This window comes from Delphinapterus leucas, chromosome 21 (genome assembly GCF_059928025.1).
Source record: "Delphinapterus leucas isolate spDelLeu-1000000601 "Yukka" chromosome 21, BTC_Dleu_Yukka2, whole genome shotgun sequence".
Taxonomy (NCBI): Eukaryota; Metazoa; Chordata; class Mammalia; order Artiodactyla; family Monodontidae; genus Delphinapterus; species Delphinapterus leucas.
The window spans coordinates 5,282,237-5,306,661 of NC_143149.1; positions in this window are offsets into that span (position 1 = coordinate 5,282,237).

Here is a 24,425-nt window from a genome sequence, read left to right on the forward strand (position 1 = left end):
TCGAAAGCCAGGTTTTTAATCCTGACTTTTCTGCTTTGTCCTTGAGCAAGTCACCAAAATCTTCTGAGTCTCAGCTTCTTAATCTGTGAAAAGAAGGAGTTGAATTAAATTGTGCAGGATGTCCAACTCTGAAGTTACAAACTTTGTACTAAACTACATACAGAGTGGGGCAAAAAAAAAAAAACATTTTAGAGAACTTCAGGGAAGCCCCACTCCTGTGATTAGTGACCCCATTAAGAGGAAATATTAATCTTTTAAAAGTGTTTCATAGGGCTTCCCTGGTGGCGCAGTGGTTGAGAGTCCGCCTGCCGATGCAGGGGACACGGGTTCGTGCCCTGGTCTGGGAAGATCCCACATGCTGCGGAGCGGCTGGGCCTGTGAGCCACAGCCGCTAGCCTGCACGTCCAGAGCCTGTGCTCCGCGATGGGAGAGGCCACTACAGTGAGAGGCCCGCATACCACAAGAAAAAAAATAAAAGGAATAAAATGCCTAGGAATAAACCTACTTAAGGAGACAAAAGCCCTTATGCAGAAAACCATAAGACACTGATGAAAGAAATTAAAGATGATACAAACAGATGGAGAGAAATACCATGTTCTTCGATTGCAAGAATCAACATTGTAAAAATGACTATACTACCCAAAGCAATCTATAGGTTCAATGCAATCCCTATCAAACTACCAATGGCATTTTTCACAGAACTAGAACAAAAAACTACACAATTTGTATGGAAACACAAAAGACCCTGATTAGCCAAAGCAGTCTTGAGAAAGAAACACGGCACTGGAGGAATCAGGCTCCTGGACTTCAGACTATACAAAGCTACAGTAATCACGACGGTACGGTACTGACACAAAACCAGAAATACAGATCAATGGAACAGGATAGAAAGCCCAGAGATAAACCCACACACATATGGTCACCTTATCTTTGATAAAGGAGGCAAGAGTATACAATGGAGAAAAGACAGCCCTTCAATAAGTGGTGCTGGGGAAACTGGTCAGCTACATGTCAAAGAATGAAATTAGAACACTCCATAACACCATACACAAAAATAAACTCAAAATGGATTAAAGACCTAAATGTAAGGCCAGAAACTATAAAACTCTTAGAGGAAAACATAAGCATAACACTCTATGACATAAATCACAGAAAGATACTTTTTGACCCGCCTCCTAGAGAAATGGAAATAAACACAAAAATAAACAAATGGGACCTAATGAAACTTAAACGCTTTTGCACAGCAAAGGAAACCATCAACAAGATGAAAAGACAACCCTCAGAATGGGAGAAAATATTTGCAAACAAAGCAACTGACAAAGGATTAACCTCCAAAATTTACAAGCAGCTTATGCAGCTCAATATCAACAAAACAAACAACCCAATCCAAAAATGAGCATAAGAACTAAACAGACATTTCTCCAAAGAAGATATGCAGACTGCCAACAAACACATGAAAGGATGCTCAACATCACTAATCATTAGAGAAATGCAAATCAAAACCACAATGAGGTATCACCTCACACCAGTCAGAATGGCCATCATCAAAATACCTACAAACAATAAATGCTGGAGAGGGTGTGGAGAAAAGGGAACCCTCTTGCCCTGTTGGTGGGAATGTAAATTGATACAGCCACTATGGAGGACAGTATGGAGGTTCCTTAAAAAACTACAAATAGAACTACCATATGACCCAGCAATCCCACTACTGGGCATATACGCTGAGAAAACCATCATTCAAAAAGAGTCATGTCCCACAATGTTCATTGCAGCTCTATTTACAATAGCCAGGACATGGAAGCAACCTAAGTGTCCATCGACAGATGAATGGATAAAGATGTGGCACATATATACAATGGAATATTACTCAGCCATAAAAAGAAATTGAGTTATTTGTAGTGAAATGGATGGACCTAGAGACTGTCATACAGAGTTAAGTAAGTCAGAAAGAGAAAAATAAGTTCTGTATGCTAATGCATATATATGGTATCTAAAAAAAAAAAAAAGGTTCTGAAGAACCTTTGGGCAGGACAGGAATAAAGACATAGATATAGAGAATGCACTTGAGGACACGGGGAGGGGGAAGGGTAAGCTGGGACAAAGTGAGAGAGTGGCATGGACATATATACACTACCAAATGTAAAATAGATAGCTAGTGGGAAGCAGCCACATAGCACAGGGAGATCAGTTCGGTGCTTTGTGACCACCTAGAGGAGTGGGATAGGGCGGTTGGGAGGGAGACACAAGAGGGAGGAGATATGGGGATATATGTATGCGTATAGCTGATTCACTTTGTTATAAAGCTGAAACTAACACACCCTTGTAAAGCAATTATACTCCAATAAAGATGTTAAAAAAAAAAAGATTCAACTTTCAGGTGATACTTTTATTTTACTGTAACCATATAAAGCTCTTCTCTAATGACTCACTCTGCACACATCAGGGAACTCAGCTGGTCCTGAAATAAAACACTCATCCATATGAATTTCAATCCGGCAACCACAAAACCTTGCAGATTATATTTCCAAGTTTGAAGGTGGCTGGATACCCAAAATTCTAAGCAATCTTATCATTTTGGAAAAATTCCTACATGTAGGGATAACAGTATTTCAAAACTATATTTAAATAATTACCGAGTAAAGTTGTACATATCTCATTTTATCAACATAAAATACAAAAAATAATAGATTGATCAAAATCAACCATCCTAATGGAAGTTCATTTGGTCTAGTAGTTTGAATCTTTACTGTCCTCAAAAGCTATAAGACCACTTGACCTCACTAAGCCGCAGTTCCTTAATCCACATTGATATCAGTGTTGCTGTTCAGATTCAATGCAACAGTGTATGTGAAGACCATAGATTTTGCATATAACGTGTGCTCAGTAAACATTTATCATTCATTGTGTGTGTATATGTTTTGGAGTTAGGCATATCATAAGGTGATAATCTACTTCATTTTCCCCATATTTGTTTACTCCTTTGCAGAAAGGTCAATTCCATTAGTCAAATTCCACAAGATCTTTCCTTTTAGAATCTGCGCTTGCTTTAGGTAGGTGCAAGGTGTGTGAGGAAGGATCAGAGAAAAAAATCACAATTCTGGATTTTGAGGAGCAAATTTTATGTTGCAGGATGGAAGACGCAAGACTACAGATAATATGAAATAAAAATTCACATAAAAATATCTATTATAAGCTATTATGTCTATCTATAACACAATTTAGGTGGCCTGTTATACTGTCCAAACATAATCATTATGGTACACTGTGTATATTTTTATGACTATTTTCATGAATATACAAAACTGGGATCATATGATTTAAACAGATTTGTTTCTTGGATTTAGTGCGTAATTTTTGTGTATACTTTTTTCTTTTACAATGTTTCAAATTTGTGTGACTGCATAACAGCACAGCTGAACAAAAATTTTCATGGTTCTATTACATTTGAACATTAATTTGCTTATAATTTTCACTCCTACCATTACAGTCATTATCAGCAGTTCTTTATGCATTTTTTGTCATAGCTCTGTGTCCTTAGGCTGCCTCCTCTTTGTAGAACCTATGGGTCAAAGGCATTAATCTTTTAGGGATCTTGATACATAGTCCCAATATTGCCTTCTGGAAAGATTGTTGCCTTAGGAACTCTCACTACCATTTTGAGAGCTTTAATAAATTTCCATCACAACTCAACTAATATTATCTTTAAAAGAATCTCAGCTAATTTTTAGGTTAAAAGGGTAACTTATTTTAATTTGTAGTTCTTTTGATCAATAGGGAGGTAGAATATACTTCCCTATGTTAACAAATCATTTCCCTGTGACAGTCCTCTTCAGTCTTTGTCAATTTGTATCAGGTTGCTCTACTTATCAAATTGTATGAACTTTTAAAACAGTAATACTATTTAAATTTTTTTTTTAAGTTTCTTTATTTTTTTGGCTGCGTCAGGTCTTCATTGCCGTGCAAGGCCTTCTCTCTATTGGTGGCGTGCATGCTTTCTCTCTCTAGTTGTGGCCCATGGGCTCCAGAGCACGTGGGCTCTGTAGTTTGTGGCACGCGGGCTCTCTCATTGAGGCATGCGAGCTCAGTAGTTGTGGCTCACAGGCTTAGTTGCCCCGCGGCATGTGGGATCTTATTTCCCCAACCAGGGATCGAACCCGCGTCCACTGCATTGGAAGGCGGATTCTTTACCACTGGACCACCAGGGAAGTCCCCTATTTAAATTTTGACTTTTCTGCTTGTTCATATTTTTTTTTTTCCTTGTTTGCTGTTGGCCTGGTCATGTAGTTTATGTTGTCTCTCTGTACAAAAATTTTATGGAGTCAAACCATTTTTTTCTATCTGCTCTTTTCATTTCATTTATGTTAAGCCTCCTTCCCTTTGCAGTAGTCAGAAGATATTTCAGGATTATGAAAATGATGGAGAAAATGGTATTGTTAATCACACAGAGGAATATCTACAAGGCACCATAAGACTGGAGCTGGGATAAGAGCTAAATCTGTGCTTTCTCAGAGAGAGGAAATTCACTACAGACAAGTCTGACTTCAAGCCTCTTTTCTTTCCAAGGTTCTACAAGAATGGCATTTGACTGTCCTGGTCAGCACATTCAGATGCTCCTTAGAATTGTAACTTCAGTGCTAATGTCACTGGACATGCTTTGTTCCTAGGATATAAAATTCCTAGGGTAGTAGAATACCTGGTAGAAGGAAGTAAAACTATCTAGAGGAGGAAACAAACTTACAAGTAAGATTGCAGAGAATCTATGACATAAATGTTAATTATTTCATCTTATAAAAAAATCTTATTATAAAAAACTAAATGGTTCCTTAATGGTAGCATTTACAAAAGTTAACTTTTTAAACCATCAGAAACTTATTTTAATGTATGGCTTAATTTAACTTTTGCCCCAATTATTTAGTCAATTGCCCTACTGGTATTTTTGAATAATTATTTCCTTGGGAGGAGTGAGTAAGTGTGTGTGTGTGTGTGCATGTGTGTTCTTATTCTATGTATCCGTTATATATTCTTTTCTTATGCACTCTTGGTTGCTTCTAAGGCCACGGACTTTTTTTATCCACCTGTTTTTGATTCTTTCATCAGTGCTCTGAGATTTTTAGATACAACAGGTGTCTCTCCTTTCTCTTCCTTTGCCTAATTTTCTTAGCTCCTGAAAATGACAGGGATTCTATCTCCTAAGACATGCTATCAATCACCCCACAACTTCCCTGACTGGTATTCTGGAAATTATAATCTCAGAAAGATGTATAAAGATGGAGAAAGGGGAGAATATTAGCCTAGTCACCTCGAAATTACCATCAAGACGTAAGAGGAGAGCTGCCTAGGGCCTTGGTGATCTCTCAAACCAACTGTCACACTATGGGATAATTACAGCATGACTTTCTATTTTATTCAGTTCCACCTGACTGCATTATTTCAGAAGGCAAAAGACAGCTTTTTTTAAAAAAAATCTAACTATTCAACCCTCTAGTTTGGGTAAATTCTTCCCAGACACTACCTATCATGTGTCATTCTTTAGTGGTCTTCATAAGAATTTTATTACAAAGTTGAGGGGAATGATGAACTCCTAGAGGGCAGGTGGTATTTTATCCCCGAGTCCCACTGCCTCTTAAGACCTTAATGTTCATGGAACACAATTATTGGAAGAAGTCACCTCTTACAATGTGTCTTCTTGACATGCCAAGGATGAACATGCCTGAACTTGGAAACGGCCTTAACCACTTCTGTACGGGAGGGACGCTTGCAGGTGGTTACAGGACTGATACCAGAGCTTGTCACCACCCACCAGGTAAAGCTCAAGGAAACCTTGTGAACACCTTTTCTCCTAAGAAATATATAAGACTACTTCTTCCTCTCTAATGGCATTTTGGGTTGTTGGCCTTTAGACATACATATAAAACCTCTCTGTTAAAGTAAAAATAATTTGGGTGGGAGGAAAGTTAGGAGTGGGGGAAATGGCACCCTCTGAATGAAAATGTTAACAGAACCTCAATGGAAATGTTTTTGTCAAATTATATACACTCTTTGGCATTAACTTTGGTAGTAGGTATGGAATGCATGAGGTGCATAGTTTTTATTGTTCAGATTAAAGACATTAAAGTAATAAGGGTCTTTAGATTCTGCTTGTGGTATAATTTGTGCCTCAAGATTGAAATCTATTGGAATGGAAGTGTCTTACCATAGATAACCTTAACTCATAGTTGGTGGTTGGTTAATCTAAAAAGTTGGATCTAATCTAAAAAGTGAGGATCATTAAGTATAATATAATCATGATTTAAGTATAATTTTATTTTTTATATGCATGTATACTGATTCACAAGGCTTTGCTGTAGAAACAAGACCTTGTCTTTGGAGTTGGATATTCACTTTATATACAAATACTGCAATGCTTTGTTTGTTTAGTAGTTCTTATTTCATTAAAAGGGATTGAGAAATTAAAGTCACTTGCAAAGCAATCTGAAAAAAATTCTTATGTTACATTTGCCCTAAACATTGATAGTTGGCTTTCCCAGACCTAATTGGACACATTTTTTTTTCTTTTTTTTACTGACTCTCCTTGACTGAGCCTTTCCAAAGCATTCAGTTTTCTTAGAGTTTGTATCAATTTTTCCCTATATTATGGTTATTTTCAATTGGAAACATTGAATAAATATGCATTCATTCATTTCATGGCGTAAGTTACAATGTGGAAATGACCAAGTTTGGATCACATAATTCCATAAACTTGAGAAAAGCCATTCTTTTTGTAACTAAGATAGACCCTTGTATGATTAAAAGATTTCAAACTATGGACTGTGATGTTTCAAATAATTACTTTTTCACTTTTAAAGAAGATTGTCCCTAAGTAAATAAAAACAAAAACATCGAGCCAAACACTTGCAAGTAGAGAACCTAAAACTAACATTTTAAATTTGAAAGTGCTAGTGGTCTTTCTGTATTTTCTCGTTTTGTATCTTTCCAGTGATTTTAGTAGTGCCCAGGGCACGCTCTAGATGAACGTGCTTACTTTCTCTGAAACTTCTAATTCCCAAGTCTTCTATTTCTTGCACCTACACTCTCTTACGTCAACCCCTAAGTGGCAGCTCGAAGCTTATCAAACCTAGGAGACTTCAAAATAATGTGTCTGCTTACAAGCTGAGTGATGTGCGTTAAAAGCTTATGCTACTCGGGATAAAAAATAATAAAGGAACAGGAATGTAACCTCTGACCTCTTTGAACCATGAAGTGGTTTTTCCAGTTACAATGCATTTCCCTTTTCCAAACAGAAGTCAAGTGTAGGTAACAGTAAATTTAAAACATTATACCTGGCAGCCTTCCACATGTTTTTCTTCTCCTGGTGTTATGAATGATGATCATTTTTTTTTTTTTTTTTTTTTTGCGGTACGCGGGCCTCTCACCGTTGTGGCCTCTCCCGTTGCGGAGCACAGGCTCCGGATGCGCAGGCTCAGCGGCCATGGCTCACGGGCCCAGCCGCTCCGCGGCATGTGGGATCCTCCCAGACTGGGGCACATACCCGTGTCCCCTGCATCGGCAGGCGGACTCTCAACCACTGCGCCACCAGGGAAGCCCTGAGATTTCTTTTGTGCGAAGTCCCAGGTGCTATGTTTAGGCAATAATAGTAAATTATATAGAACTGGGTGCCATGAAATGAAGAACTGCCAAAACAAACCCTAAACCAGGCAGAATTTGTCTTTAGACTATGTGTGATGGAGAAGTCTGAAAAGCCTGTGGTAAAGTGAAATATTGCCACTGAAAGACACCCACATCCTCATTCCTGGAACCTGTGAATATAACCTTATTTAAAGTTCTTTGCAGACTTGATTAAAGATCTTGTGATGGGGCAATTATAACTTATCCAGCTGGGCCTTAAGTGCCATCACAGTGTCTTATTAGAGAGAGGCAGAGGGAGGTGTGACACACAGATAGAGAAGAAGGTCATGTGCAAACAGAGGCAGAGATTGGAGTGATGCAGCCACAAGCCACAGAAGCTAGAAGAGGCAAAGAGTGGATTCTCCACTGGAGTTTTCAGAGGGAACTCTGCCCTACCGACACCTTGATTTTGTCCAGTAAAACTAATTTTAGACTGGTTCTCCAGAACCGGGAGAGATGAATCTCTGTTGTTTTAAACCACTCAGCTTGTGGTAATTCATTAGCAGTCATAGGAAAGCAGTAGCCCACAGAAAGACAGTCCATGAAGGTTGAAAGAGACTAAGGAGATTGTTATTGGTAAGTAGAGGAAAGGAAGCCCTCAGTCCTGGGGAAAATCAGAAAAACACCAATGAACTCAATAAGCTGGGTAAGGGGGTTTCAGGAGAGGAGCTGGGTACGTGTGGCTTCTCTAGCTGGTTATGGTAGAAGGTTAGAGCAGACAGATGAACTGGAAAACAAACTATATTCCATTTTCAGGAAAAACTACAGAGGGCTTAGGAAAGCAATTCAAGACAGAAAAATCTTAAATAAGAAAGGATCTTTGGTTCAAATATTGAACCCAGAGTGCTAGCAGGAAAACATCGTCACAGAGTAAAGAGGAAACCTTATGTCTGACCATGGAGACCTCAGAGAGATTTACATTCATGACCTGCAGACACATTTAGATGGACAAACAGCTTTCTAAGGCTCTTCAGGGTCTACCTCTGTTAAGAAAAAATTAGGATTTTTAAAAATCTTAATGACGTTATTCCAAAGAAGTTGCACAAGTGGCCAATGTAGAAATGGGCTTATCGCTAAGAGATTTGTGAGTATGGATTTCCTCTAAAGTATTAGGTTCATAAGTTGAAATATAACAAACCCACAAAGGTCTTAAAGAAGTGTATTCACTGAAACTAAAAGGAACAGAGATAGTACAAAATGAAGAGTCTTTGAATCCCTGAACTTCTATAGGCAAAATACAGGATAAAAACAAAAATAAATAAACAAACAAAAATCTGCTCGGCTGTAAACATAAGCTACAGCTTATGAAAAAGAAGAATGTCTTTGGGAGAGGAACGAAGAGCCCAGGATGGATCCAAAAGCCTCAGAGAGCATCTCTCAGGTTGTAGGTCTAAGCCTTCATCAGGGAACCAGTAACATGGTCCTGCTGGATTTCAGAACTGCTATGGAACAGTGATTCTGTTCTTCAATAGCAGGGTCTATTTTGGTTATCCTAAGTCTGACCATCACATATTTGCTATTTTGGGGACAGATAACCTGGCTCTTTTGTTCTCAGATCCGATTGAGAGAAACCATACTTGAGGAATTGCATCCAAGGTGTCTTATCTACATGTCTCCTGATTTAGATGACAAGAGTCTGGACCTTGAGCCTGAGTTGGAAACCAAAATAGAATGAGACTTCTAGAGTCTCAAAAGAGAGTGACTGTATTTTGCAGGCTGTGAGATTTGAACTCTTGTGGCCCAAGGGTGAATTTGGCATACTCTATTTCCTGAAGGTGGCCACCAAATGCATCCCACACAGAATACTTTTCTGAAACGTGCTTTGCGACTCTCCCATCAAGAAATGCAGTCTATTCTTCTTCCCTTCAATCTGGGTGAGCTTGTGCAGGTTCAGTCAATTGAGTACAGTGAGGGTGCTGGTGCATGACCTCTAGGCTGGGTCAGTAATCCCGTGCTGCTTTTGTGGTCCCAGTCATCTGAGACTCTCACTCTTTGGACACTGCCTCTGGGATGTTCTCCCACAGAAACTCCTCACTGTGCCGTGGGTCTCCTAACCCACGTGGAGGGGCCATGGTTAGAAGTCCCCGACAACAGTCCCAGGTGAGTCCAGCCTTTGAGTTACCCCAGGCCAGATACCAGACATGTGAGTGAAGAACTCTCCAGATGACTCCAGCCCTCAGATATCTGAAAATCCCTCAGCAGAGGCCCCAGAAGTTCTCTGGCAGTCCCAAGTCATCCCTGCTGGGCCCTATCTGAATTCCTGACCAGTAGAATCAGTGAACGTAATACAATTATGCAGTTTTACGGTAATTAATATGGATAGTTTGTTACATAGTAACCAAAACAAGGATGATCAAAGAGTACCAATTAAAAGAAGAAGTCACTAAGGAAATTTTGGAGAGGTAAACAAACATTAATACTACAACTGATCTCGTTTACGTGCCTCAACAATGTCAGCAGCTGGGCTTTTCGTGGGATATAAAGGCCCTGGACGTGGATAATGGGGCCATTAGTGCTCCGTGCACCACACACAGCTCATGATTAATACGGGAAAATCAAATACATGCACAATAGCGGCACGGGGGAAGCATGCCCATCAATACGTTTTTGTGTCATTATTAGAGAGATGCTTGACAAAATGTTAAGCAAGTCGTTTGTTTTCAAGTCTGCCTGATTTGCCAAAATACCAGTGAGGTTTTAAGCAAGGGGGTTGGAGGTGGGAGGAGGGAGAGTGGAAAGGAATTTTAAATTATCAAAGAAAGTTTCAGCCCAAACCATTTTAATGAAAACAAGACTTTATAGCAAAGTTGCCAGATATTCCAGTGGATTCAAAGCATTCTTAATTCTTAACAGCACACAGACGCTTCTTCTGTGATAACTTGCTTCCTTCACAAACACACGGATGCCTTTTGCAGGCAGCATGCTATCACCGGGTAGGTCTTTTCATCCTTTGTTGAAAACGTGGCTCAGTATTTGTGCATATGAGAAATACTCACTTTTAGATCAAATTATATCCTCTTTATAAACAACGTGTTTTTTTCTTTCTTTTATTTTTATTTATATTTGGCTGCGTTGGGTCTTCGTTGCTGCGCGCAGGGACTACTCTTCGTTGCGGTGCGCGGGCTTCTCATTGCGGTGGCTTCTCTTGTTGCGGAGCACGGGCTCTAGGCATCTGGGCTTCAGTAGTTGCAGGACGCAGTCTCAGTAGTTGTGGCGCACGGGCTTAGTTGCTCCGCGGCATGTGGGGTCTTTCCGGTACAGGGCTCGAACCCGTGTCCCCTGCATCGGCAGGCGGATTCTTAACCACTGCGTCACCAGGGAAGCCCATAAACAACGTTTTAAAAGGTGACAGAATCCATGTATTATTCTGATTTGGCACACGACATCCTGCTCAAATAAGGGAGAACAAGACTTCCAGGTGAGCAAGTCTCTTTACCCTAAAGAACAATCACAAATGGATGCAATTATCCGAGGAGGCAACAGGTTCATGGTTAACAACTGTGTCAAGAGGAACACGGGCAGGTGTCACCAAGTGTAAACAATGGGAACTGGACCGTTCGCTCAACGCAGTGGGTCTCTGTCTTCGCAGGGCAAATGACCAGAGCCTGAGCAGCTTCAAACGACCCCTGTTTACGAACTTACTTACGTTCCACAGACCGGAAGTCCAGAAGGGCTGAGCCCTCTGCTCCAAATCTCACAAGGCTGGATGCCCGATGCTGGGCTGGGCTGGACCCCCGTGCGGGCCAGGGGAAGGACCTGCTTCGAAGCCCACTCACGCTGCTGGCAGAGGCCAGTCCCTCCAAGGGCTCCCTGCCTCACACAGGACCCTCTCATGCTTAGACTCGCTCTCAGTCTGCAACCAGCTGGAGAAGGTTTCAAAAGGCTCGTGTGACTAGATTAGGCCCACCTTCACCACCTCCCTGTTTTAAGGTGAACTGGTTCGTCATCCTAACATCAGTGGAACCACATTGTTGAAAAGAGGAAAAAAACATCCTCTAATTTACTTTCAGCCCTCCCTGTATAGATGGCCAGTTTCAGCTCTTCAGCACTGTGGCCTGTCAACGGGGTCTGAGTTTCAGAGTCACAAAGCATACTTTGAGTTCCCCTTCTGACTCTGACCAACTCTGTCATGTCAGATATATCCCTTTATCACACTGCATTTGGGGGAAAAAAGGAGGAAATACTACACATTCCACAGGGTTCGTGTGAGAATTAAGTGAGCTAATAAGTGTAAAATGTATCTCGTCCTATGCTTTTCATTGATACCTAGTGAGAGCATTCAGAAGAAATCCCCAAGCTCTGTCTGCCCTTCTTCTATAAAATTACAGGTGAGCTATAAATATACTGTCCACCCCCATCACCTCAGGTATTCAGCATCTTTTATCAGTATTCTTCTATGAGCATCCATCATGTGTCAATCTTTTGCTGCATGTAATACTCAAATGAAGGCAGAGCAGTAAATCACCGGCAAATGAATATTTAAACTTAATTTTAAATATTAAAATAAATTTAAATATAATTCCAGTTATTTATGGAGTTGGGCTACCCCAGTTAATATCAATGTATATTTAGTGGGAGAATTTGACAAGTGTAAAAGAAAAAACTAATAAACATCTGGTAAATTTGATTTCAGGATAATGCCAATAAGCCCTGGAAATGTTCTATTAATTTCAGAACAAGCTTATTTTTTTGAGAGTAGACCCTATATTAATCATATCTTTCTCTATTAATTTATAAAGTAAGTTACTAATACCTATATTTGTCATTGTTCAGAAAATTCCAATGATGTAGGTAAGTGTACTTACTTCCATGTTGCTGATGAAAATTGAGATTTGAGTAGCTCCTCCAGGATCATTGAATAAGTTAATGGCAGGATCTGGGCAGTCATCTCTTATTGCAGAGCAAGCCCCAAGTCTTACACAAACCCATGCGCCATAATGCTACCTTCAGCGTCATTCTCACCCCTTCCAAAGGGTTCTACCCTCGACTTCATGGAGGCAGCTTGTTGAAATGAGATGAAAACAAACCAAATTCAAATAACAAGTTAACCCAGGTCACAGTTTGGTTTAAGAACTGAGAACCGCTTGCCAATCCAAAGTGCATATCTTATGGGTTCAGAAATATTACCTTCCTAAGTCTATTTATTCCTATTTTTCTGTACAGAACATTATAGAAAAATCATCCACTTTACAATCAGTTGTTGGTAATAACTGAGGTATGGACATGGAAAGTCACAGAGATGTGAAGGAAAACAGATGTTTCTGGTTGTTTTTTTTTCACCAATACTGAAAAAAAAAAAAAAAAAGCTTAGAAAAACATGTCTTGCTTGAGTGTAATTTTCTCCAGAAGACAAAAGTGAAAAGAGCTGCAATTCTCCTGTAAATGAATTCAAAAGCACCAACTATGAAAAACTACCACCAAAATCATCATACTAGACCAGACCGGAAGGCTGGCATTTATAGCGGCTCATCTGCAACTATTCCAGAAATCTGGAAGCACAGAGCTGGTTTCTATCATTGGAGTTGCAAAAGGAAAAAGAAAAGCTAAAAGGATTTTGGAAATGGATTACTGGGGAGAACTCTAAAATTTTATTTCCCAATTAAAGTTTTTTAAACTTTTGGAAATTTTCTAACTTTTGGAAATGTAGGTGAATTCAAAAATTAGAGTTATGATTATTAATAAATAAATGATTGAGGAGTCACACATATTAAGATAAAATTTTAAATTAGCTTTCAAGGGGTAAATGCAAATTGTTTTCCTATTTGGATAATTTGTCTAAATTCTCTTTGATTCTTTGCTCATTCCTTTCCATTTGGCCGGTATGCTTCCAACAAAATAACTCAAGCTACATAAGACTCCTGCTGGGCTGAGAGCTGTATTTCAATTGCCAAATCACTAGTAATCCAAAGTACCAGTCACAGAAATACTTTGTCAATTAAAAAGTTAAGATGGAAGTTTTACTAGTTCTTATGAACTAGCAAAGACTATTATAACAAAGACTTTAGTAAGGAAAACCTAGAATGTAGAAACTCTTTTGTACGTAAGGCTGTTTTCATAAGATCTACAGAGAAACAGGTAGGTTTCTAATTCAGGAAGAATACAGTATGATCAGATGTTACATATTGTATTATTTTTCTTCCTTACCCTCAGTAAAGCCGGTTTGACTCTCAGATTAGTTTGTGTACATAATTAAATATTTCTTTTATCCTTATGAGTAAGGACAGATAACTTAGCATTATTTTATCCAGTCTCCTCTCCCCCATTTTTCACTATATTTCAGATTAAGCACCACAAATACACTAATATTCCTGAAACACTACTCTGAATCTATTACCTGCCTAAGAATTTACAATACTGCCTTACTAATCAGAAGCAGAATCCTTTCCTTAGCATTCAGAGTGCGCCACAAAACCCCCAGAGGATTCTCCCACTACTATCCAGATTTTGATAACTTCGGACTGGACCCTCCACGCTTCCCACCACTACCTTTCCTGTTTGGGGATAGCCGCCTCGTTCCTGCCCACCTGATTGATACCTTACCCTTCCTAGTAATGCCACAGCTTCTCAAAAATGATTTTCAAATCAAACCAGATTATAAAAAGAATGTAACTCCATTCTAAAACATTCGGAAAATACGTGAACATAGGAATTAAATTCACTCTAATTCTATCATCAAGGGATACTCATAGTTAACATTTTGATGCAACATCCTTGACAGGCTTTAAACTTTGTTGTAGTACCTACTTTGAAAATGGTATCACGCTGTACGTAATATCTCATAAGCTATATTTTCACCAGCAACCACACGATAGATATGCTAATATTATCTTTTCACACCCCATTCCTTGACTACTTCTCTGTGTATCCTTCACCTTTGTGCTCCCTGCAGCATCCAACACAGAGTGTGACATGCAGTCACAGAGATCAATGTACAATCAATAATATACTGTAGTTTTGCACCTTTTGTCTATTTACAACTATTGGAATAAAAACAAATTCAGAGATGTTTAGTGACTTAATTAAATTTTATATAACATTTTGTTTTGTATACAAAAAACAGATAAGAAAATTTGTCACCTAAACAATGTATTTAATAGTTAATAAATGATTTTCTTAATCACAGTACTATTACATAATTAATTTATAATGAATAATATTAATAATTAGCAAATAATAGCATACTTATGTAAATAATACAAATATTCAAATATTTGTTAAAATAAATTGTATCAGAAAAGACTCTAAAAAGGAAGATAGCTCAAGAGAGAGAAACTTCTCTAAAACAAAACAAATTCTGATAAGATCTTTAAAAGGATCCATATGACCAAAAAAAATGGGGACAACACATCAAAGCCAAGATTTTGACTGCATGGAAAAAAATCTCTGAATGGGTACCGACTAGTGTGTTTCAAACTTGAGCAGTGGATGGATCCATGTTAAAGAGGGACGTGGGAATCCCTTGGACGTGAAACTGAATCTGGGAATTCATGGTCTCTGCTTCACAGTTCAGGTAACTGGCTTTGATTTTTAAATGTGCATTCACAAAGCAGGAGCCAGTTAGAAACATCTGGTGTGTTCTTGCCACTAGCTTATTGGAGAGCAACAATTATGCACATACATGATTAAATTACTTAAAAACCTTTTTGCATGCCAGAACTGTGTGGTTTCTAGCTCAGCTGGAGAATAAAAATAACTTCTCCATTGCAAGGGGATCTAGATGTGACAAACCACATGGTGTTTGCAAGGATGGCCCCAGGATATACCAAACTGGAAATGATTGTATGCAGGTAGTGGTTATTTTCACCTTGAATAGAGAACATAAATTTTCCTTTTTCTTTTACTCTTCGGCTTTCATTTACCAATTGCCTCGACCAAATTCCTTCCTCATTCTCTGCTCCTAGCACTCTTCTATTTCAATCTTATGGAAACCATTGTACTGGAGGAAAGGGACGAAAAATGTAGATTCATTCAAGGAACCATAACAATTACAACAAGACTGTAGGTATTAATTCACACTCTTTGCTTTGTCTAGGTTTCCACATTAACATTGCTAGATAATATAAAACATTAATAATTTAATAAAAATAGCCACCTATATAACAAAAATAATGAAATTATTCCCAATGTTATGATACAGTAATTAATACATTTAAAATACTGAGACTGAGTTAAATGTTTTAATAGTTTTCTCAGTTACTATGGAAGTTATGAAATGGATTCTCAACAGATCAGGAAAATCTATTCTTATCTTTAATCTATTTTAGTCAGTTTTTTTTAACATTAGGCTCACTAAGAAATTGACATATTCACTTTAGTTTCATTCAGAATTCTTCACTTTAATTCTGCATAGACTTATTTTTCTTAATTGAAATTTTTATTCAGAGCTTAGCTTTTAGGAAGAATGAATATAAAATGCACTGTGCTCTTCTATCTAAGGTATTCCAGAAATCTCTGCATATCCTTATATTTCATCACCAGAAAATCACGTTAATATTTCCCTTAAATTAGTATTACGCTTGTTTATTTTCTAGGAAATGGTCTCCTGTGAAGATAGTAAAGAAAGACTATGTTCCAGAAATAACACTAGTCACCTTTTTTTCATTAAGACTATATTTTTAGAGCATTTTTAGGATCACAGCAAAGCGGCCAGGAAGGTACAGAGATTTCCCAAATGCCCTGCCTCCTACATGCCCGGTCTCCCCACAAGATAGTCCATTTGTTACAACTGATAAACCTACTGACACATCATCATCACCCAGGGTCCACAGTTTATCGTAGACTCCACTCTCGATGTTATACATTCTGCGTTTGGAAATATGTAAAATGACATGTATCCATCATAACAGTATCATACAGAGTATTTTCACTGCCCTAAAAATGCTCTGTGTTTTGCAGACATCCATCTTCCCCCCACACACTTCCTTCCAACCCCTGGCAACCACTGATCTTCTTCTGTTTCCATAGTGTTGCATTTTCCAGATTGTCATAGAGTTGGAATCCTACAGTATGTAGCCTTTCCAGATTGGCTTCCTTCACTTAGTAATAAGCGTTCATGGTTCTTCCATGTCTTTCATTTCATTTATTCAGTCATGCGAAAAATTGTAATATTTTTCTATAATTTCATCTCTTTTGAGGCAATATGTGTCTGATGACAAAAAGAAATAAACATTGGCCAACTACGGAAGAACCCTCATCCCAGATTTACATTCAACTAGATAGCCTCTTAGCTGTGACATAATACCTTGGCTTTGGGAGAGAGCACCTATAGCTGGATACTGACGTCTGTTCACACGGAACCCCCTGTGAGTTACTGTGGTTTACAGTCCTTGGATGCAGTCAGCCAGGAACACCAGCACATGCTGAGATGCCTGCCTTCCTGGATTCTCCGTTGGTCTGTGTGATCTACATCTTCCTTTACTTGACTCTGAGGGACCTCATTTTCAACCACCTTTTGGGGGACTTGGAGAAACACAGAGATGGTTTTCAAACCTCCAGAGGCAAATGAATCTTATCCAGCCTTTTCTGTCTCAAGAAGTCTTGCTGCCATTTCTATACTTCTGCTACTGTGACAGGTGGGCACACATCAGGAAAACCCCACCCCCTGCTTGCTCACTTTCTCGAGGAAGCTGAAAGCATGCCTCTGTGCCACATTTTCTCAACTCGAGGCTAAACCTCCAAAGGCTACTCTGGAGATGGAGTAGGGGAATACCTGATCCCTACAGAGATACACCCCCTGGGTTCCTCTTCTCTCTCCAGTTTTTCCTCCTTTTCCAGCCCATGGAATCTTAAATATGATCTAGGTGGTTGAGGGGAGAAAAACCAGCTCTTACTGTATATTCTTTGCTTATTGTTTGGATAGGAAACCTCGGCTCTTGCTATTCAATGGATAGAGATTAAAACTCCAAAAAGGCCTTTTCTCAATGACATGTACTCTGCCTTGAGGTTCCAAAGTCTATTGGAAAAAACAACAACAGCCAAAAAAGCTCATCAGATTGCTTGTATCACTACTGCAAGAATCTCTACCTGAGGGCAGTAATATAAATCACCATTTCCCCACTGCTCCCTGAATTTGAGAACGAGATGGGGAAGGATAGAGATAGCTGGGTGTGCTAGAGCTGAAAAACACAGTAAGCCTTTATAATTTCACTCTGCCACCCGTGTAAAGTACTCGGAACAGTGCCAACTATATAAGCGCTGATATATTTCACATCCATAGGACAGTAGCAGAGCATATATTACAAGTTTACAAGATAAGGAAATTGAAACACAAAGGTTTACTTAATGCCTAACAGTCTCAGGCAAGTGCGAGAGGCTGAAACAGCTTCCCTGATCCTTTTCTGTTTTCCTTCCAGGATACTGTGTGGCCTCAGGGAGTTGGTTAAACGTAAGAGATGCTAGATTAATTTGTTCTTCATGTGCGCCAAGCAGCAGTTCACAAATCTGTCTTCTTTTAAATAAAAATTCAACGGGTCTAAGATCAAAATATTTTGAGATATTTTGCAAGTTATAAGCCTTTCCCTAATGCTATGTCAATCTTTTGAAAATGGATTTCTCTGCTAATAGAACGCGTACAAGAAGGTACAAGAGCCTGAAATCTGTCAGTGTCTCAGTAGCCTGCACCAGAGTAACACTTTGGGAATCTTTTGCACGTATTTCATATATATTTCTATATAACTCCATATGTCTAAGAAAACAAGGCTTGAGAGGGGTATAAGTTTGGTAAGTGTGTGAATGTGAAAAAGAAAGAGTGTGCCTTCACCCCTAAATCAACTTTCAGGATGAGAAATAAAGTAACTAAAGAAACAGTGTGATAATATTTTTGCTAGGCAAAATTGTGAGGCCAAATTTTAGACATTTTGTTAGCTCTGTGGACTTCCCTGATATTATTTATAAAGGGCCAAGAAAAAATATAATAAGTGAGGATGATAAGTAGATTTCAAACTCACACTGATTTCTGTAGAGCATAAAGGAATATTCGATTCAACTGGGGCAGAGTAGATGGGAAAAAATCTCAAGTTCCCAACTTCCCAGAAACCTGGTCAATATATATGATACGCTTCTACAATTCATTTTCATAAAGAGGGCTGAAAAATGTCAGTGGTGAAAAAAATGGAGAACTAATTTAATGATGTACTTTTGTGTAAAAAAATACCACCCAACTCATCTCTTTTTCTCTACATCCCATCTCACTGTTACTGGAATGACTTCTTATTTTGTGAAAAGAGAGAGAGAGAGGCAGGGGGTAGGGGGCAACTTACTTAAGGAACTAAATATTAAATATTTTCTTCTATAATATATTTAATATAACTGCCATTACTGATTAATAAGAGATCTCCATAGACACACAAGTGTAAGATGATCATTTTCTCTGTGGTTGCATTAAAACTGCTGAATACTAAGACGTTCTGAAATTGCTACTCTGTCAGCGTCCATGAGAAAATCTTGCATTGAATACTGAGCAAATAATGTATCATAACCTGTTAGATGTTCCATAACAGCTTGAGAAGCCACAGCATAAAATTTTGTACATGGTGACCTTATAAGGAAAGGCTTCACGTAAACTTTGGAAACATGCTGATGATTCAGGAGGAAATGCATGTCTCATCTAAGCCATTTTGTTCTGTTTCATCTTGTGTGGCTTTTACTTAATATGCTTTTTTCCTTCTTTCTTTTTTTTTTCTTTGAGGAAAAAATATAAATATTTTTGGACTTGATTTATGCATAATAGTGATTTTAGGCATACGTATACGTGGTGTGACTATTGAAACTGTGTTTGGGAACCAAATCTAAGAATTCTTTGCTTAGTGCTAGATTCCCAAAGACTTTCTCCATTTTTTCTAAAAGTTGTATAGTTTTATCTTTTACATTAAATCCTTGTTTCATTTTGAGTTAATTTTGTACAGAGTATGAGGTTTGGATAGAGGTTCATTTTTTTCCTATTGCTCCAGCACCATCTGTCAAGAAGTCTATCCTTCGTCTATTGAATTGCTTTTGTAACTTTGTCAGAAGTCAGTTGGGCTTATTTGTTTGGCTCTATTTCTGGGATCGCTCTTCTGTTCCATTGATCTTTGTATCTGTGATTCCACCAATTCAACACAGTCTTGATAACTATAACTATATAGTGCATCTTGAAGTTGGGTAGTGTAATCCCATCCAAGTTATTATTTGTATCTTTTGCTATATATTAAATGTTTTCAACTATTATTTGTTCAAGTACTTTTCAGCCCCATCCTCTTTCTCCTGTCCTTCTAAGACTTCTACGACACAAATATTAAATATTTTGTTATACTCTCAAGGATCCCTTAGCCGCCATTCATTTTTTTCCAAGTCTATTTTCTCTCTGATTTTCAGATTGGCTAATTTCTCTTGTTCTGTTTTCCAGCTCACTGATTTTTCCTCTTCTCTATTCTGCTCTTAATCCCATCTGCTGGACCCTTTATTTCACTTTTAATACATTCAGTTCCAAAATTTCTATTTGGTTCTTCTTCATATCTTCTATTTGTTGATACTTTGTATTTTGTGGTGAGGGTTTTTCATTTATTTCAAACGTGTTCATAGTTGTTCACTGAAGCATTTCTATGGTGGCTGCATTAAAATGTTTGTCAGATTATTCTAACATCTCTGCTGTCTTGGTGGTAGAGTCTATTTACTGTTTTTTATTTTAATTCAAATTGTAGTTTTCTTGGATCTTGGTATGATAAGTGATTTTCAGTAAAAACCTGAATGATTTGTGTATTAAGCTATGAGACTCTGGATCTTATTTAAATCTTCTATGTTAGCTGTTTTGGGGAAGTGGGGATTGCTGCCTTGTTACTTGTAGCCAGGTTGGGGTAGAAATCTACTTGGCTTTTGTTGACGACGGGGGCAATAAGGAGAAGGGAGGAGGGAGGTTGCTTTTTACTCTTGTGTTGGTGGGACTTCTATCTTCCCTCTGGGTCTCCACTGACACCACTCTGGATGGGAGGGGTGGGAATTCCTTCGTTACTGCTCCCCATTTGTCTTCCACTGACACCATGGCATAGGTCTCATGGCCACCAGGCTGGGGTGAAAATCCACTAACAAAACTTCAGCAGGAAGTGGGAGGTATACGTCATTACTGACTGACGGGATTGGAATCCCTGGATCCTCAAACTTCTTCCCCTACACTGAGTGGGGAAGGGGTGCAACACTACCGCCTGGCAGAGATGAAAGTTCCAGCTCCTAACCTGACCTTCTCTGACATCACCTTGGCAGGTGGGTTGGGGTCCCTCTTTACAGTCTGATGGGAGTGGAGGTCTAGGCTACTCACCATTTACTGACATGGGTGGGGTGGGAGTGAGGGCACAATACTTTCTGTGGTTTTTGACTGGAGTAGAGTGGCTATTGTCTAAAACTTTTCTTTCTAAAGTGCCCTCTCCCTGTCTTTTGACTAGAGCGAGGAGGTTTTTGTTGGGGCTTTTTTTGTCTGCACCTGTTGGTGGGTCTGGATCACCAATGTCTTCATCTCCAAGTCTGGGATATATGAGGGCAAAAGAAAAACAGGGGAATGCACCCCTGTTTTAATCCTTGGGTCCCGAGTTTCCCAGCTAGTCCTCTTTCTTCTCTTCACTTTTAGAGTTTGTTATGTATATAACGGTTGTGGTTTTTAGTTGTCCTTAGAGGGAAAAGTATGTCTACTCCTTCTTCCCAGAAGCAAAGTCTTTCGGTGTGATTTTTAAACAGTGCTGTCTCAAAGGCATAAGTGAAAAAATTCACATTATCAGTGATTTTACAAAACACCATTAGCCTCAAGTTGAAACTACCATTGGAGGACTTTCATGAGGAACTACTATAGGGAACCTACACATAGAAAATACTCTTAAAGAGTGTTCTTGTGATTAAAGGCATGTTAACATAAATAGTAATCCCATATGTCAGTGTATTTCCAGTTACCTAAAATTTACTTAAGAACAGAACATTGTTGGCAGACGACTCCAAAATGATAATGCTCTCTCATATTTTTGATGGGAAAGAGGAAACCATATAACATGAGAAATGCCTTTGCATCATCGGCCTGAACTGAATGACTTTTCCCACAGTTTGTTCAGTTTGCGAGTATCATTTTCATCTGACTTCACCAACCCAGTTATCAAGGTGAAAACCACCCAGAAAACTGCCTTCGGGGAATACAGATGCTGAGCAGGCCGCTGAGGCCCATAAAGAACAACTCACATCCCAGATGAGGAAATAATTTTCATCCATGTTATTTTCACTTAGGAGGCTATCACACCACAAAAACAATAGATGTGAAAAACTAAATGAGAATTGGCCACAGAATACAAATGCTCTGAGTGGTGAGAAGAGCAGTTCATTGCAGAGGCTCTGGTATTTAGTATAAGAAGTCTGAAAAGGCGTACTCTGTCTAAAAGTCACTTTTTGTGTAATATTTTCTTGAGGCCAAGATTCTGAATGAAAAGTAGCTATACAATCAATCAGGTAGGTGTTTCTAATTATCATGATTTTGACTTTATATAAATATGGTCTTGAGTTCAGCATCAATTTTGGTATGTAATACACTAGGCATAAACACGCATACTAAAGAGGAAACTAAGGACAGGTGAGGGGAAGGGACAATATTAAAATAGCTCAGATGTTTTCTAAAAATATGACTTAGAATCTAACATTTGGCGAGGATTGTATATGCTTTGGACTATATGGTTTCAACTATGAACACGGTCATTCTCATGCTTTTTCACCATCTGTTTGCAGTCATAAATCCAATTGTGAGAAAAATTCTACTCCATGACATCTTTGTGTTAATTGATTTGCGCCCGTTTTTGCAGTAGTTGGACATTTCAGGGTCACTAAAAGGGGTAATTTAATCAAGATGTAGGGTTCTTTCATTCTAGATACAAAGAGATGCAACGATGGTTTTTTGGTGATGTTGACATGCTACAAATCTACCTCAGTTTACATAGTAACTCACTTAGAAACTGTCCCCCTAATGACTTAATTTGCTTAATAAACAGCATTTCCAAGTTTCTTTTAATAAAGGCTCACTGTGGATTCTTCCCCCAAATATGTTGATTGTGTACAGAGCCCTTAACATAGCATCAACATTACCTGCTGTCTGAAGCCTTTCTTGATATATTAAAATAAAGTTTACTGATCTGTCCTCTGTGCTCTCAAGATTTCCTACACATACTTACATGAGTGGTCTCAACTGGAGGTGATTTTGTCCCCCAAGGAACATCTGACAACGTGTGGAGACATTATCAGTTGTCACAAGTGAGGGAGTGCTCCGGGAAGCAAAACGTTTCAATCGTGACAAGATGGAGAAACCATGATCTAGATTAAGTCAGCTTGACGGCCACACCTGACCCTGGATTTTCAGTGAACGAGGACGTGGAATTTATGTCCAATTCCACCCTATCTGCCCCACGCTGCAACAGCCACTTCACCGCCCGCCTCCTGCCACGCCAGCTGAGTCCAGAGGAACCTCAGGGGTTCTGCTTCCGATCCCAGAAAATTTAATATGTTTTCTTAACTCACGTCTTAGGTGGGGTTCCTTTCTCAGGTTGTGACTACAGCACGTGTCCATTTATAAACAAGAGTGAGCAAGGGAATAACTGTCAAAGACGCCCTAGCAGATGACCTAGGAGTCACAGACAGTCTTTTCTGCCCACATGGCATGACAGTAGCCTTAACTCCTCCTGATAGACAGGGTCCATCACCGGAGCCGGGATGGTGACTCTTCTTCCCGCTCACCACTGGCATGAGAAACTCAAAAGTCACCAACAAATAGTCATAACATAATTAAATCCTTGGGCTTGTTATTGTCTGCTTTTTACTGCTCTGTGGATGCAGGAGGTGAAGGTCTCTTTATCTGCAGCCAAAGAGACCCTCTGACTTTCACACTTCCATTCCAATTGGTGATTAATTCCCTTCAGTCTTTTATTTCCTTTCTCTAGTTCACCCATGGTACTCACGAGAAGCCATCCGATTCCACTGTTCTTATATCACCTTCCAGTCTTCCAAACACCTGTGGTATTGCACTGCTATGTGTCCCAGAGCCTTCCTTTCCACCCACATCCCATCACAGTTCACCAGGAATGAAAGTCTTAACAACTGAAATGCCACAACAGGCGATTAGCATTCCACCTACTAACTGGATGGAGTACTCATTGCCTACAACCAGTTAGTAGTGAGTAATCGAGTACCAAATCTCATGTTAGAGTCTGCTCCTTCTACTAGAGTGCGGAGCTAGCTACACCACAGCACAAGAAGCGACTGGACACATCTTTTCCCAACTCTGCATTCAGTCAGATCTTCCAAGGTGGGTGTATCTACACCATGGAAATTGGCGAGAACCACAAATCATGGCGTATTTTTTCCCAGAGAGCCAGTGTTTTAACATGTACCTGCACACCACTGGTTTCCTCTCCAGTCCCCTCTGGCACCTACTGTCTTAGGTTGTTTTCCTGGAAAACAGATTTTGAGATGAAGATTTGTCTGCAGGAAGTTTATTGGGCTATTAAGAACAGTGCCTGTAAGGAAGTGAAGGAACCAGCATAGGCAATAGGGAGAAGTTAAAGTATAATGCAGTCTTGTAAAAGGTTTCAGACAATCCCAGGAACTCGAGTTGGGATTCCCCAACAGAGTGGCTCAGAATTGAAACAGGGAGCTGGACCTTTGTGCGCCTAATGAGTCAGAGGATGCCGGCTGCCCCCAGCCGGGTGTGTGACCTTAGGGAGCCAGTTCCCTTCAGCTGAGGACAGTTCCTGGGGGGGTCACAGCTGTGA